At 34.6% G+C, this 15915-nt stretch overlaps 1 protein-coding gene across 4 annotated transcripts in view; it reads right to left on the reverse strand.

The window, feature by feature from the left end:
- The window catches only part of LOC138314230 (neuronal acetylcholine receptor subunit alpha-10-like), a 117492-nt gene that overhangs the window by 54089 nt on the left and 47488 nt on the right, over window positions 1-15915 (reverse strand). The window contains exon 1 of one of the 4 annotated variants that reach the window (XM_069254453.1): window positions 14603-14954. The exons of the other annotated variants lie outside the window; for them this stretch is intronic. The gene's annotated coding sequence lies outside the window, so the exon portion shown is untranslated. Of the gene's footprint in view, window positions 1-14602; window positions 14955-15915 lie in introns of those variants that run through there. 4 annotated transcript variants of the gene reach the window in all.

Raw genomic sequence — 15915 nt, forward strand, 5'->3', positions numbered from 1 at the left:
ACTTCTCGTATAGCCTTGAAGACATGCAGCACTATAAAGTATCTGCTCATTGTGCTCTAGAACGCAGTTTTACAATTCTACATAATTGCATCCACCTGGACAAATAGTACACATTGACGACGCAGATGTGGTTTTCTCGTTTCCTTCTAAACTACTCCTTAAATATTAGTCCGACAGACCACGTTGAATAATTCATCGACTTATTTTCAAATTGTCCTTACATAAGCAAGATGAATGGACTTACATAAAAGCCTCGTGATTAGTTCTAAGACAAAGCCAGGTTTTTACGACGGTGCTAAACTTTCCCTGACGTACTTACAAGCTGAGATACGCACGTTGCTACATGACTACCATCAGCGAAAGCAATATTAGCAGCGTGTCTGAAAGGTTCTTTAAAACGCATTCATACCTTCTATGTCATAATAATCTGCTCCATCTTAAAATAAGAAGAGGTCGAAGAATAGTTCAAATGAGTACTCAGGGTGAATAGGGTGTTGTATATGTCGTGTGTAGAGTGTATCAGCTATAAAGCTGAGGTGCAAGCAACAGTGATTGGGAACATCTACATTTGATATATCTAGGGGATGGGTTTTTGTTTGACTTTTATGATTTAAAAGGTTAATACGAATACTGTGATTAAATAACGCCAAAATGACAAAGTCTCATACCTTTAATTGTGAATATAATATTCTCGTTTATACTAAACATCATAATATGTATGTCGACATTATACGTATTTACATATACAACATACCATCGGCTAAATAAACAAATGCCAAAATTAAATTTCAAAATTTCGGAGCGTTTAAAATATATGGAAAAGGGAGATGGAAAACTGTTAAGATTAAGTAACTTATTTTATCACATAATCCGCCTGATAACCTGCGTATGTCACTAGTTTAATATGACCTGGAGCGATTTTTTTTGGCTGGAAATTCATTGTGACATATACAGAAACACTAAAATGACGTCAGGAAAAATGACGTGACGTCAGGAATACGAGGACAGTGGGACAGAATGGCGGCCTCTGCTGGATTTTCTGAATACATTTTGACGTGGAAATTCTTTGTTATGTAGGTATTTGTAGCTATTTGATAAAAAGAATTTTAAATTTGTGTTCATTTCATATGAAACTCGTCTCGAAGTTTAATCTTTTAAAATTAAAACTTCTTAGACTCGTTTCATAAAAACTCATATCAATGAATTCTCGTGTAAGATCCTATATATTTTACTAATTTCATTACAATAGTGTATTGCTAAATGTACTTTATCTTATTGATATACTTAAGGTATGACAATGAAGATACTACTAATGATTGTAGTTGTAAAGTATAACTAAACGATGTACATGTCAACAAAGTTATACTGCACCGGGATTATAACATCACATACACGGCACATGTAGCAAATAATTCCAACCCTGACGCATGCCTGGTAATAGGGGATTACTAGCTACAAACAAAAAGTGTTAGAAATATATACGATGATAGAGTAATACAGTAAATACTGCAAATAAACTCCAAATTCAAAATAAGACTTCATGGAAATTGGAAACATACAATATGCGAATTTCATATTAATACATTTTTGTATTGTCACATATTAATCATTGTATGGAATTTCAGAGGTAAAACCGTACAACGGAAACAACAACTTTGTATCAAATTGGATTTGATAAGAAGATAGGCCCGTAACCTAGCGGTATTAGTTAAAATCAATGAAGACGTTGACATAACTAAACACGTTATGATATTTGAGTTGGTTAACACGGTAGACATACCTGTTTCTGCAAATATCCAAATTGCCGAACCAATATTTTAGTCACGTGCCAGCTGCCCCCATTGCATGGAGATATCAAAGGCGACTAAATTTGGAATACTATATTTTATATTTCTGCGTAATAATATCGCTTACATTTCCCATGATAACACCTCCCAGTAAGGACAACTCTGGACTTTCTTAAATGATGAGAACAACGTCATATTCTTTAAAATGGTTTTACGTTCGTGGTTAATGTTCAGTACAAAGGGTGTGAGGCGACAGTTTTGTTAGTTTACTGTAAAATTCAACCGAGTGGGATATGTTGAGTTGCGTATTATGCAGCATGCTTCAGTGTGATAGTTCTAACGACTGTGTACAAGGTCCCATATCACAATAATGTATCTAACGAACGCCGCTGAGCAAAAATAATGAAACATTTGATCGCCTTCAGATTCAGTACAAAAAGGTTGAAGAATCTTGCATTGTATTCTTTACGTACTGAAAATTTGAATTAAAACAGAGCCTGCTTTTATCAAATATTTATCAGTTTTAAAATAGGCTGTGTTTTAAACTTCACTACACTCAAACTTCAACCATTCGAACTGATGCACATTGCTGTTTATTCGTGTCAAACAGGTGGAAATTTTCAAACTATTTTGCTTCATTTGACGTCTGCAGGATAGACAAAGATAACCTTTGCTGTTGACAGGACTTAACGCAAAACAAACCCAAAATAAACAAAAGATAAGAGATGCACATAGGAATAACCTTGGCCAAGTGTATCTTACACTGGTGCTATTCACATTCATAAGAAATATGGTTAATTTCACCAGGTGCCAAGCACATTCCACGTGTAGGAAACTAATATGAACTATTTAAAACGGCATTTGGACAATCACGTTGAATTAAGAAATGTTTGTCAGTTTAACGATCAAGGTATCACTGTTTCAAAGATTTTGAGAAAAAATATCTTTGAATTCATAAAACTGCAGTAAGAAACAAACCAACAACAGATTATAAGATTATTAAGTTTAAAGGGCAAGAGTTCCACTATACAAAAATACACAACACGAACATGTCGCAGTCTCCCAAAACACGCACCTCGCACTTCACGTTTTATTAAAACAGGGGGAGTTATGTACTACCATCCACTTACTTGTACGGCAGTTGGTATCAACATCTTACAGGGATTTTTTTAAAGGACGTAAACATTTTACAGCAGTCTTATATAGGAGTGTGTGGCCCTTGATACCAGTGATAAAACGGCATTATGATAGCTGTACCATGAGTATCTGGTTCTTGCTTGTAAAGCACCAAATTACCCAGCCCAGATGCGGTCCAGTCGGCTTGGCATATCGCAATATAAACAAGACACAAAATCGAAGTGTCAAGTCACTTAAAGATATAAAGAAACGATTTCCGATGTTCTGTATCAGATCCATGTGATGTATATTACATTTATGCCTAACATGTTTTACACGCGCAATACGCCGCTTATCACGTGACAAGATGTGATCGATCTCTTGTGTTCTGCGGATTAAACCTCAAACATCGTGATCGTTGTCGACGCGATCCGGTATATCATGTTATACTGCGCGCTAAAACTCCATTCCGCATCTGACAAAATCTTTATTTTCTTTGATGTTTTAATGTATCCCATCACGATAGCTGCCGCTATAGAATTTTTGTTCGGTAAATTATAAGAAACGTGATTTAAGCAGCATATATTTCAAATATGACCGAAACAAGGTGTAAAAAACACGATATTCTCCTCAAGATATCGAATTTATAATTATCTTTCATTAACAAAATGGTTCCAATTTCGAATTAGGAATATATTTCACAGGAAACATGTCAATTGTACGAAGCTCGTTGCTTTGAAATATAATAATATCGTAATGAAATCTGTATTTGATTATATTTATGCCTTACACTCGAAATTTTATGTAACATCAGAAATAATTTTTCTTCCCATTCAGAATATATAGTTATGAAAGTGAAAGCAGTTGAAGTAAACAGAAACGTAATTGCGATTTATTCATATCGCAAGAAAACACTGATCCTACATCGACGTTTCTCTAAAACTGTTATTGTTTCAATTTTTATAGAATTATAACTTGATTTAATACGTTGGTTTTTACTGTGTCTGTAAGTACACTGGCGTTTTATAGTGTCTATATAGTGTTGCATTGCTTAGTCTTACGCTACCATTGCATTTTACAATGTCCATCCATAGTTTGGCATTGGAAAAATGTAAATAAAATAATTTTTAATTATAAAACGTTGTTTTTCAAACCATTTTACGATCCCTGAAATCTGAAAACAAATGCGAGTGTACTCTTACACACGAATAGACATTCGGTCGCGATATGTTTCGCCAATAGCAAGAAATGTTAACAATCTATTCGAAGTTTTAATTACCAAGCTACGCACTACAATTTAATTCCTCCCGTTAGTGGTTGTTAACAGAAAACAGAATGTCCTGTTCATCACTACCGTAACGGTTATAGGGATTTTATCGAAATCCGTACTTCGTTAACGCCAGTTAATTACACTTACCGGTCCATGCACTGGTTATGTAGATATTAATGTACTTATATAGTTGAAATAGGAACGTTTTGATGCCACAAAAACTGTAACTTGTAATTAAAGTAGTGTTGAATTGGCGTGATGTACTTAAAAAGAGATTGTTTTAGTGTGTATGTACTTCAGAGGCCAGGCAAGGGAATTCGAAACTACTAGTGGGTCAAATTCTACTAATAAACAGTATTCGTTCTGTAAATTGTCTGAATGACCAATAATGTAGTCCAATATGAAGGGCAATATATGTACCTATGTTTTGGTTTGATTAGTTTAACGTCCTATTAACAGCCAGGGTCATTTAAGGACGTATCAGGTTTGTTGGTGGAGGAAAACCGGAGTACCCGGAGAGAAAAACCACCGACCAGCGGCCAGTACCTGGTAACTGCCCCACATGGGATTCGAACTCGCGACCCAGAGGTGGAGGGCATGTGGTAATATGTCGGTACACCACTCGGCCACCGCGACCCCATGTATCTATGTCACGATTGTTTTAGTTATATAACCTAGAATTGTAAGCCATTATTTAATACCATAGCAACCAATTGTCCTTTCATGTTGTTTCCATGGTAATCGTTATTAGTGCATGGAACGTGCTAAATCATAGACATTTATATTTTACAATAATTGACATAGTTTGAACAAAATTGATTCAATAAATAATCAGGTATTGACCATTTTACAAAACCAACGTATAGTGACCTGGTTACTATAGCAACCACAATTTTGGCAAACAAACCTGTATATGTATAGGCCTACACATGAATTCTAACATTAATGTTTTATGGATGGGATCATATCAATTAGTTTCCAAGAAGATGTCTGAACAAACTGTTTTCTAAAAAAACAAAACCTATGTAATGAATTGGTTATCATGGCAACCAGAATATTTCCTGTTACATGTTTCATGTACCTGTTGTTGATGTCTTAATTATGCCGCTGACATCTGACCTGACCAAAGTTCTTATTCACTATGAGATCCTTCACGTCGAAAGTGTAAATGTTTTCCACGTCTAAATAAGCTATGTTTTCTTCAACAGATATGGGGATTAACCAATCAGAAAATCAACATGGTTACTCATTACTGTTCTTAGTGAGCAGAGCGCGGCCTAGAGGTGATTGGAGAACTAAGGGAGAGTTTAGCATACTCCCGAACTGCGTTGCGATGGTATAAATATTTGCGTCATACTAGAACCGTGTAAACAATAACTTCATACAACTAGTGCGGTATGTAGTGCATAACATTGAACCCGCTTATATTGAAGTATCCGGGAATTGCAAAATAATTCAAAATTATTTAGATTTCAGTATAATCAAGGAGAAAGACAATGAATATGTGTGAACAGGTATTATATTTCATTTCATATTAAGCAATACTTGATTATTACCGATTTCAACTAAGTAGGTCCCACTGTTTAACGTATGACATAATTTAAATCTGCAGAGTCCTTCTATTAACTATATTTTGTTTTCCTTTTGAAAGTTAAGCAAAAACATCCCTGGTATCTTAGCATTAAACATAACATATGATTAATCCGTGACCTTACACTTACTGACGTATAAAACAAATGCATCAGAAACATTTCATATCAGATATTAATGCTATAGTGGCATGTTTAAAACAAATACGGAAAAGATGCCACCTCAGTCCATTTGTAAACTCCCAGGGAACTATTCGTGGTATTCGTTAGTTAAGTGTTGTAATTTGTGATGTATAAAGCAATCATTACTTTCATAAAACAAGATAATCATACCAAAAATGTATTAATCCAATTATGTGTAATATGTGAAGGTGTAAATAACACAGATCCTATTGTGAATTTGAATTTCTAAAGTTAGATAAAACGTGTAAATTGTTAACGCAATAGTTGCATATGCATACCGACGTCACAAATAGGTACTATCAAATATACAATCGTAGACAAAGATATAAATAGTTATGTAATTTCTTAACTAATGTCGGAATAAACCAGTTAGCTGAAGTAGTTGGTATAACAGTGAACTGCCCACATGTGTCCATTACTTGGTCAGTGGGTGCAATACGAAATTGCTCGCAAAAATGAAATAGCTCGCTCTTAGCCATTTTACCATTTAGTGAGATGTGTAGAACTAATGTTTCACTTATGGATATATAGGCACATTAGGTCAAAAGAGGTCATAAGCAATTCATAGTTTGCTATTTCTTCAGTTTATGTACCTTATGAGAATCCTGCTCGGATATAGCTATATAGCGCGACATTATACCTGCTTAATCGTATAGCCATAACGATTAGCCTGCATGTATTGCGTTAGAATTGTACCTGCTGCCCCTCTTGCATGATCGTAAAAGGCGAATTTAGAATATTTTATTTTCACTTCTTCCTAACTAACTTTCTTATAAACTCTCTTGACACCGCCTCACTTTTAGCATTCGGAGGAACGTTCTCTCCTGTGAGGCAGGCTTTGGGTTCTGTCTCCTATTCGAGACACACCTACGTCTATAAAGTGGTAATTTCTGCTCCTGCTTAGCGCTGAGCATTATTGAAGTGGGACGATCGGTTCGCCCGTTGTCAGAATATTGTAGCTGGGTGGTGTATGATGCATAGTGTCTTCGGCGGCATGCTTTGATGATATAACACTATTAAAAGGGCAATAGTTCTACTAAACAATACGCAAGACAAATATACAATGTACCACAATCTCATAAAGCACGCACCTTGTGCTTCGCACACGCAAGACACCGCTTACACGGGAGGCCATCCTTAATTGACCCTGGCTATTTCATCAGCCAAACAAAACCAAATAATTAATTTTACAGTGATATCAATTTTAAGTCGTTTGTCAATAAATGGATATTGTGAATATGTTCGCTTTAATTTTCTGTATGTAGGTATGTAAGAAAATCAATTTCATGTAATAATTTGTTTCGTGGTTTTGTGAAAAATCTGTTTTACTGAATGGTCCCTTTACGGTGCATCCATGGATAGTGCGTGCAGACGCATAGATGTTTAGACAAGCGATATTCTCCGATTGACCGATTTTATTTATTTATTTTCTTTAATTTTTTGCAAGGTATATCAAAATATGTAGATGGTTTATCAATATTCGCGTCAGCTTGTCCAAAAGGCACGCCAGAAGATGGCCTGCGCTCTCGCCCATAATGTAAATCTTATTTGTATATATAATATCAAATGCACCGAATGCGTCATGAAAAAATAACTTTAAAAATATTGGCATGAAAATCTGAGGCGGAAGTATTGTCTAGAACCTTATCATTGGGCTACAAGCATGTGATGGATCAAGGTCAGAAGTCTGACTCGCATCACTCTGACGGGTAAGAATACATGTAATCAAACTACCATGAGGTTCTTCCTGGTTTGCAATAAAACTAAAATACCCCATTTCATACTAACGTATTATAATTTGAAACTTTTACGGCTTATTTGATGTCTCAGAAATATATTACGAAATCTATTATACTCCTGATTTCAAATGGCCCCAGAATGGATTTTCCAACGCCCAAGTTGTTTATTATATATCCTAAGATGATGGTGTTTCAGAAACTTCAAGGCTTTCCCGACATTGTGCAGCGTTCGTCCTTGGTGTTAATGTCCTGATGCATTATCACACATAGGCAGACAAAGCATTCACTTTAATAAAATATTTCCCTTATCAAATTTATAATGCATTGCTAGTGATACTAAGAGTAATAGATGATTGAAGTTACACGTGTGAATTTTTGTGATGGCATCTCAAAAGGAAAAGAAAATAGTGAAAATTATATGAAGATTAAAAGGGGTTATTAGGGAAATGTCATGTCTGTCATCGTCTCCTCAACCTTAAATTGGCGTGGAATTCCAGTCACGGTGTGTGGGTTAGAGTTCAAATTTAGGTTCTTTATTAGCGGGAGTTTCGTATCACATTTCAATAACACGGGCCATAATACACCTGTCGAAACCATAACAAATATTTGATTAGTCTTTAACCATGGACACAAAACTAGCAAAACATTTAACGTAATATCCAATTAAAAACCTAAATTGGATTTCATTAGCATGCAAAATAATGATAACAAGAACACAACGGAGAGAAATAGAGAAAGAACAAAAACTCGGCATCAAAACAACATTCCGCAATCTATTTCTGAATCTTATTTCAACGGTTATTCGGTGCTTTCATATCGTTCGCATTTGGTGAATACCTAAATGTGTGCATAATTGAATTACTAAAGCAGAAGTGCTTCATTTTCATAATTTCTTTATTATATCTGCACCAACATTTCATTAGATTACTATTTTATTCGTTTCTGTTTTCCATAATTAATTCATAACAAATAAATCTGGTTTCTGAGTTAACATGCACTCCTTTCTCTTTGACAATGTTTAAAACAGGACAGAATTTCTTTTCTAAATTGGGGATTATCGATAAAATATTTTTTATTTTAGATATGTTATTATACAAATGCAATACTGTAACATTAGAAGATATGTATAACGTTTTTTCAATATCAGTTTGTATATCCATATGTAGTATAGATCTATGTTTTAACGACTCGTCATTTAAATAAATAAACCGTATACCTTTTCTGTTCATGACGTCATTCTTTTTGTGTCTATGACGTCATTTAAACAAATGAACCGTTTACCTTTTATGTCCGTGACGTCATTCTTTTCTGTCTATGACGTTATACCTTTTATGTTCGTGACGTCATGTTTAGTTTTTAGAATTATGACGTTAATTAAGGATGTACTCCTCTGAGAAGTCAAAATTTTCTTGTATTAAACTTTTTTTCTCATATAGATTATTGGAAAGAGGAGTTCATACCATGAAAGAAAATGAAAGAAAAAACATATGTCCGTGTGCTCGTTTTTGAGCTACTGTCGCTCAAAGATACCTTGTTGACAAAATATTGGATTTTATGGGAATTTTGCCGTTTTGACCATATGCACAAGATTTTAAAGCTATAATTTCCTAATGAGGTGATTGATATGTATTTATGTTTGCAGAATTTATTTTCCAGTAGTCTTCTTTTAAAATATACCAGTTTTGATCAAAAAGACTAATATTTTTTTCTCATAATAACAACATATGCTACCCCTACCCCTTAATTTTGAGCTACAAAATGCACCATTTTCAGCCATTTTTGCCAAATCTAACCCTTTATAGAAAAAGTTCTGGTATAAACTTTTGTTAATATTTTGCATATCAATAGGGAAAGGGTTGTTCTTTCAGAATCAGGCAGAAAAATGGGGGGTCCGTGTGCTTAATTTTTTGCTCCACTTGAATATTTGTTATTTTTCAGTATTTTAGAGTAAAAAATAAAAGTGCTAAAATTACCATTAAATGTAAAAATAAAGTGAAAAAAGTGAATCATTTCATACGGTTAATGCTCAATATTTTAATTATCACAAACCAAGTAAAGATTTACAGCAAAAATTAGCTCGATACAGCTAAAAATGCTGGTGTAGTGATGATTTAAGTAAAAACAATTTCAGTAAAAAATGGTAAAACTTTGGCTCTACTCAAAGCGAAAAAAGACACAATTTCAAAATGGCTGCCAAATGGGCCATTTCTTAAAATCCCTGTATAAAAAAATCTGCTGAAGTTAGAAATGTAATTTTTTGGCAAAATTTGCAACTGGCAACTTGCTACAGGTATTGATAAATTGTGTTTGAAAATCTCATAACTTCTTTGATCTTTGTCGAAACGAGACTTCAACGGGACTGAAACCTCAGAAGAATACAACCTTAATATTAAGATGAAACAATTACACAACCAAATAGAATATATAGCAATTATTAATTGTGAGACTTTAGCTGTCAGCTATGTTTAATGACAATTTATCTTAAATAAAAATACAAATTTTCCTATCATGGACAATGCAGACTTTCAATCTATATGGTCAATGAATACACCCAGAGCCTACCAGAGCCAGTACGTCTGGTATATCGCCCCTCTGTATCAGTCGTCTATGTGATGTTTACTGTAACGTTGGCAGTCCCAGACCGGGTGATCGAAACTGAACTGCTGATATAGAAATTGATTTTTAATCGTATGATCATTAATTTTCACTACAAAGGACACGACCTATTATATACGAGACACATCGGCGAAATACTTTTCCTATCTGGCTATTAATTATTTGTCTTTTTGATGTAGGTAAAACGGCATGGCGACCATTGTTGACGCGCCTCGCCAACGTGAATATGACTCTTGCCAACAGATTGACTTTGTATTTGTATATACACATGGAAAATGGGTATTTGTGAATATATTCATTTGATGTTTTATAGAGTTGGTAAATAGTCATATAGCTGATACTAGGTGAGAACTTGCCGACCTTACTAGAGAGAGAAATACCGTGGAGTTATCTTAATACGGATTACTAGAATACGGACATAAGGGGCTATTGGTGACGCATTACTAGATACCATCGAGAGGACACCATCAGGACCTAGCTACTCTTAGAGTTATAAACAAAATATTTGGCTTTATCAAAGTGTTTACTCATTTCCACTTGCGTCAATGAGATATCTCTTAATTACTCGTGCCATTGGTTCTTCCAAGATTTTCCATATCATTCATTGTTATGACGATATGTCAAAATGACCTTGACATCTGATTTGTTTGCTAATTATGATATTGATAAGTAATTCTCAAATTATTCAGAAACATAACGGTATGATATATTCGCGCATATTTTACTTAGATAGGTTTAGAAGTTTAACCAATTATATATACTGCAAAGTTAATTACTTTTATATCATTAGCTCCAGAGCACCTGCGATGGTTTTGTTTTGTTTATCATTTTCGTCCTATTTACATCCAGGGTCATTTAAGGATGGTCACCCCCTATAAATGGTGTCTTGCATGTGTTAAGTGCGAAGTGCATGTTTTTGGAGACTGTGGTAATTTTTGTTGTATCTTTATATATAGTGAAAATCCTGCCCATTTTATAGAGCTTTATCCCCGAATCATGTCGCCGGAGACACCAAACACCCGCGAAAACAACTAAAATGTCTAAACATCAAATATTTTGTGTCATGCAGTTAAACATTCTCTCTGGTCAGGAAACAAAGTAGGTCAGTTTAAATTAATTGAGGAGTATTATACTACGCTACGTACAATATTTAATATTATATAATGACTGAAGTATTCATTTAAGTACAGGCAAACTTCCGAACATGCAAACACGAAACAAGCTGCCAACCAAACAGAGAATTTGATACCCACCGGAGGAGGGACAGTTTTATTGGAAATCGAAAAATTCAGACTATCCTCTTAGACTTGCAACATCTGGCTAAATTTATCTTTTGGCGAACAAACAAAGAATTTAATACTTACACAAAGAATTAACGATTTTCACCTTACAAAGTGTTAATTACATTTGTAGGTGTAAGATAGTGTTTCATTCGCTTGACGTTGATTAGTCAGTCCTGATCACGTGGTGCATCGATTTTGTTTCATCTGAACACGTGTTATTTGGTCGGTGACACAGATGTCGACCCAAATTTAAGTCCTGGTAGTTCGCATTCTCCGAATTGTAACAACATGTATTGAGTAAGCAAGTATATGTGTGTTTTACGACATACGGATTGACCTTTAGAATCAGATTTAAATGACTACCAATGGAAGTTTTCTATATTCCCGGATTCAGAACATTTTTTGAAATATCCATGTTCATTAATCCATAATTGCATTAGAAGATGATATTAAAACCTAGCTATTAAGCATACCTTAAAAAATATACAGGCACAAAAAGCCACAAAAATATAATCTGGAACTGACACAACCGTTAAAGTATATTTAAAACACGTTCGCCAAACCTTACTTTTCATCACATTTAATTAGATTTGAAAAGATAAATTTACACATAGTAAACGTCCATTCCTACACCATCTGCACCTGATAAATTCCTCTACGTTTGTACCATGTCTCAACATAAAACGCAACCTGAACTGTGCTAAATTGTTTTAAATTCCCTCTCATTTCCTGCAGTACCAAATTCTAAGCCTTGGAGTTAGCATATTTATTGCAACGAACTCTCAATTTACCGGAAAGAAAAACGAGTGCGAGTTTTGACGCATAACTAGATACCGCAGTACAATTAACATTTCATATCAAAGACAGATTAATTAAGGGGGTCGCTTAATGTGGGAAATGGGGGTTGGCCTTGTTGGAATTTAAAGATGATAATGATACGATTAAAGCTACGATCTAAAACATCTCGCATGGAAACAGACAAATATCTCTTTTCATCCACTGGGAACCACTGACATGGATTGCTTCCGTATGTTCATCACTTCAGATATGGTATTTCTGATAACTTTGTGTTTCATATACGAGTTGAATTTGGTTATTAAAAATGAAAAACTGTAAAATACGACTCACGAATACATACTCACAAAGCCCACACATGCATAACTGACGTGCAAATATGTCTACAAGTTATATAATGCGCCTTAAAACAAAGAACATTATTCGCACATCGTTGTTCTGGTGTAATAAGTGCTATTAATAATCACAGTTTGAGACAGAAAAAGTACAGTGTAAGTCACTATATTTACGTCTAAATTTATCAGTTAAAAAGGTGATTAAAAAAACCCAATAGTTTTGACAAAATGACGGATTATCTTTTCATTTCAATTCCTATGATGCGACCTATGTATGTAGAGGGAAATACTATCATTATCATTTATAAAGTATTTCCTGATGTTTTCGTTCTGTGACGAGTTTTTTCATTTCTTACATTTAGATCAATGACATGAAATTATTTCCTTTTTGGGAAAGTTTTCATGAATGCACATAAACAATCGTTATGTAAGACGCTCCTTTATACTTCATTATTTGTGTTATAAAAATCAATACATTAGATACATGGATAGTAAAGACGATACGTTAAATAGGTAAACGGTTTTATATAAATAATTGTAATGGCATGACTGATCATGATAACTGTATATAAATAACTCGTGTAAAAGCCAGTTTGATATGGATTTAGTTACATCAGTCATGACTTTATTTTTACTACTGAGTTACTGGAATAACTGGTCAAAAATAAAAAATAATAAAGAGGTTCCTCTGTTTCGATATTTAGGACATACCGTCGTGTAAATATCCCCATATTGACGCAATCTATTATATACCAAGGGAAATATTATATTTGTTTCGTCTCTGTCTTGACATTGTAACAAAACATTCGACCGAAATCCTTAACCCTTCTTTATTTTCCGACTTACAAATTATAGATGTACTCTCAAAACATCAATAATGCTATTATTTTGCTAGCTAGTATAACAATATCTCCGCAAATAGCATGTGCAAAACATAAAAAGACATCAGCGTTAAACATCCGCCCTTATGTGTTGTTTCTACAGACAGGGAAGCTGCGATACTGTAATGGAACTGAAGCAGAAAAGGAATCCCTGGTACTGATGAACAACATAAATATGGCATAGGTTATTGTCAAAAAAGGTCGAAAGAAGACATCGTTGGCAGCAGAAAGCGTTCGATGTCTAAATAATTATTTCTCATTATTATCGTATAAATAATAAAAAGATTATGTTATTGATATTTGTAATTACAATAGATATTGTAGTATATGATACAAACACGTCTATTTCCATCAAGGCAATCTTTCAGATACATATTTTTTCCAAAATAACTTTTTCAAAAGTAATTGTGAACATTGATAACATGTATATTATTTGATAAAAAATATAATTCACACCTACATATAAGAAGTGATCAGAATCCACAGGTATAATACCTTTCTGACTGAATTTGTTTAAAAGACACAAAAACTAGTTTCACGTCATAACGGAAATTATGATGGACAGCCTCTTGTGACCCTAAATAGTTACATGTACTCCTCTTACAGATAATACTCACTCATAACTTTAACCGTAAATTCAGATAGTAACGTATGCTCATCCAAACGGTATGTTTATATTTGAAGCGTGCTGAAATTTAAGCGATGTTTCATGTGTATCAGAGGCGCTTCTGTCTTTTCGTTTGAACTAGCAAAAACTCGATAAAGCATTTGATAAGCTGAACGTAATGATTATAGTAGTTGAACAACGATCTCTTTGTTCCCATACTTTTAAAGTAAAACGTCTTTCAATAACATTTCATTCATCCAAGCGGCACTTGCAGAGTCGAGCATGGTGATTGCAGACGGATATTTTGGGTAAACAATGCGTCACCATCATCACTAATTCTCGAACAATAATAATCTACAAGAAGACATATCAATTGGCCAAACACATAAAAAGGCACTTACTTTGGCGGTTAATTCCCATCGACTCAAATCCTTAGACGTTATTGGTATTAAACGCATTTCCTTCCGCTTGCCTGGAGCGACAAGCTATAGCTGCAATCCACTATCTCCATTTGATATTTTTTCCGTCAGTTAACTTTGCTGTTGCACGTAGAAGACTTGATCAATGTTCATTGGTTATAATTAATCAAGCTCTGACAACAATAATTGATTTATGACCAATCAGATTGACTGCTTGCCTTTACTCCGTAAAGCTTACGCCGCCAACCCTCTGTATATTTCATTTACCCAAACGATAACTTGGCTCTCTACTTATTGACTGGCTAACCATCTGTGCCCTGATTATATATTGGGTAGACGTCTTTGAAACGCTTGAAGCTCAATATGCCAGTGATGTCCGAAGATATTCCTTAAGGAAGAAGTGAGCGACATTTTATTGATATGTGTATATTGCGGTCAGTCTAGTGTTGATAGACACGGGATGTTGTCACGTGAGCCCAGACGTGGTGTTGCTGTTTTAGCCCAAACTTAGGCTATTGACACCTACATGTAAGCCTAAATATAGAATGTAATGACACGTTTAGAAGACATAGGGTAGTATGATCATCGTAGGTGTGAGATTAGTGACGTACAAATAGGCATATGTCTTTTAGGACGGTGGAGGGGATCTCACGTAAGTCAGTACGTTACAAAACGTGTATTGTTTTCTTAGGGACACATCATATGGTTAATTACGACTTGAGGTCAGAATGTCTTGTCTTTAAGACCCATGTATTGGGCGATGAGACAGACTCAGACTTGAGTCTAGATGTTTATTTTTAAAAAGTAGAACAAGAGGTAGAGACTGAACTGCGTAAAAGATAATAACATAAACCTAGATAGAAGATACTATTATAGGTCGACATATGTATTGTTTTGACAGCCCCAATGTGTCTCACACGTTTATGAGTTAGCGTGACATAATAACTTGCATTCGCCGACCCTTTTTTTATCTGACACTTTGCATTGCAAATTATCTTGTGCCGTAAGCGTAATCGCCATAAATGTATCGTAACCGTCTGTGAACAGGAAGACGATTGAAAAACAGCCTATCAAAGAATAAGTAATAAGTCATATTAATTATTCAAAACTGATTGTCGCACAGGACCTCCCTGTGTAACACCAGGTTGAGCCACAAAATGTCTTTGTTCTCTCTATTATATCAGTTTGAGATTTAAAAGACACTGGAATTTCCTTATAAATTAATTTGTCTGTACATGACCTAAGACACCAATGGGCCACTTTACACCAATGGGCCACTTTACCAAGTCTACATG

The sequence above is a fragment of the Argopecten irradians genome, chromosome 2, assembly GCF_041381155.1.
Source record: "Argopecten irradians isolate NY chromosome 2, Ai_NY, whole genome shotgun sequence".
NCBI classification, from domain to species: Eukaryota; Metazoa; Mollusca; class Bivalvia; order Pectinida; family Pectinidae; genus Argopecten; species Argopecten irradians.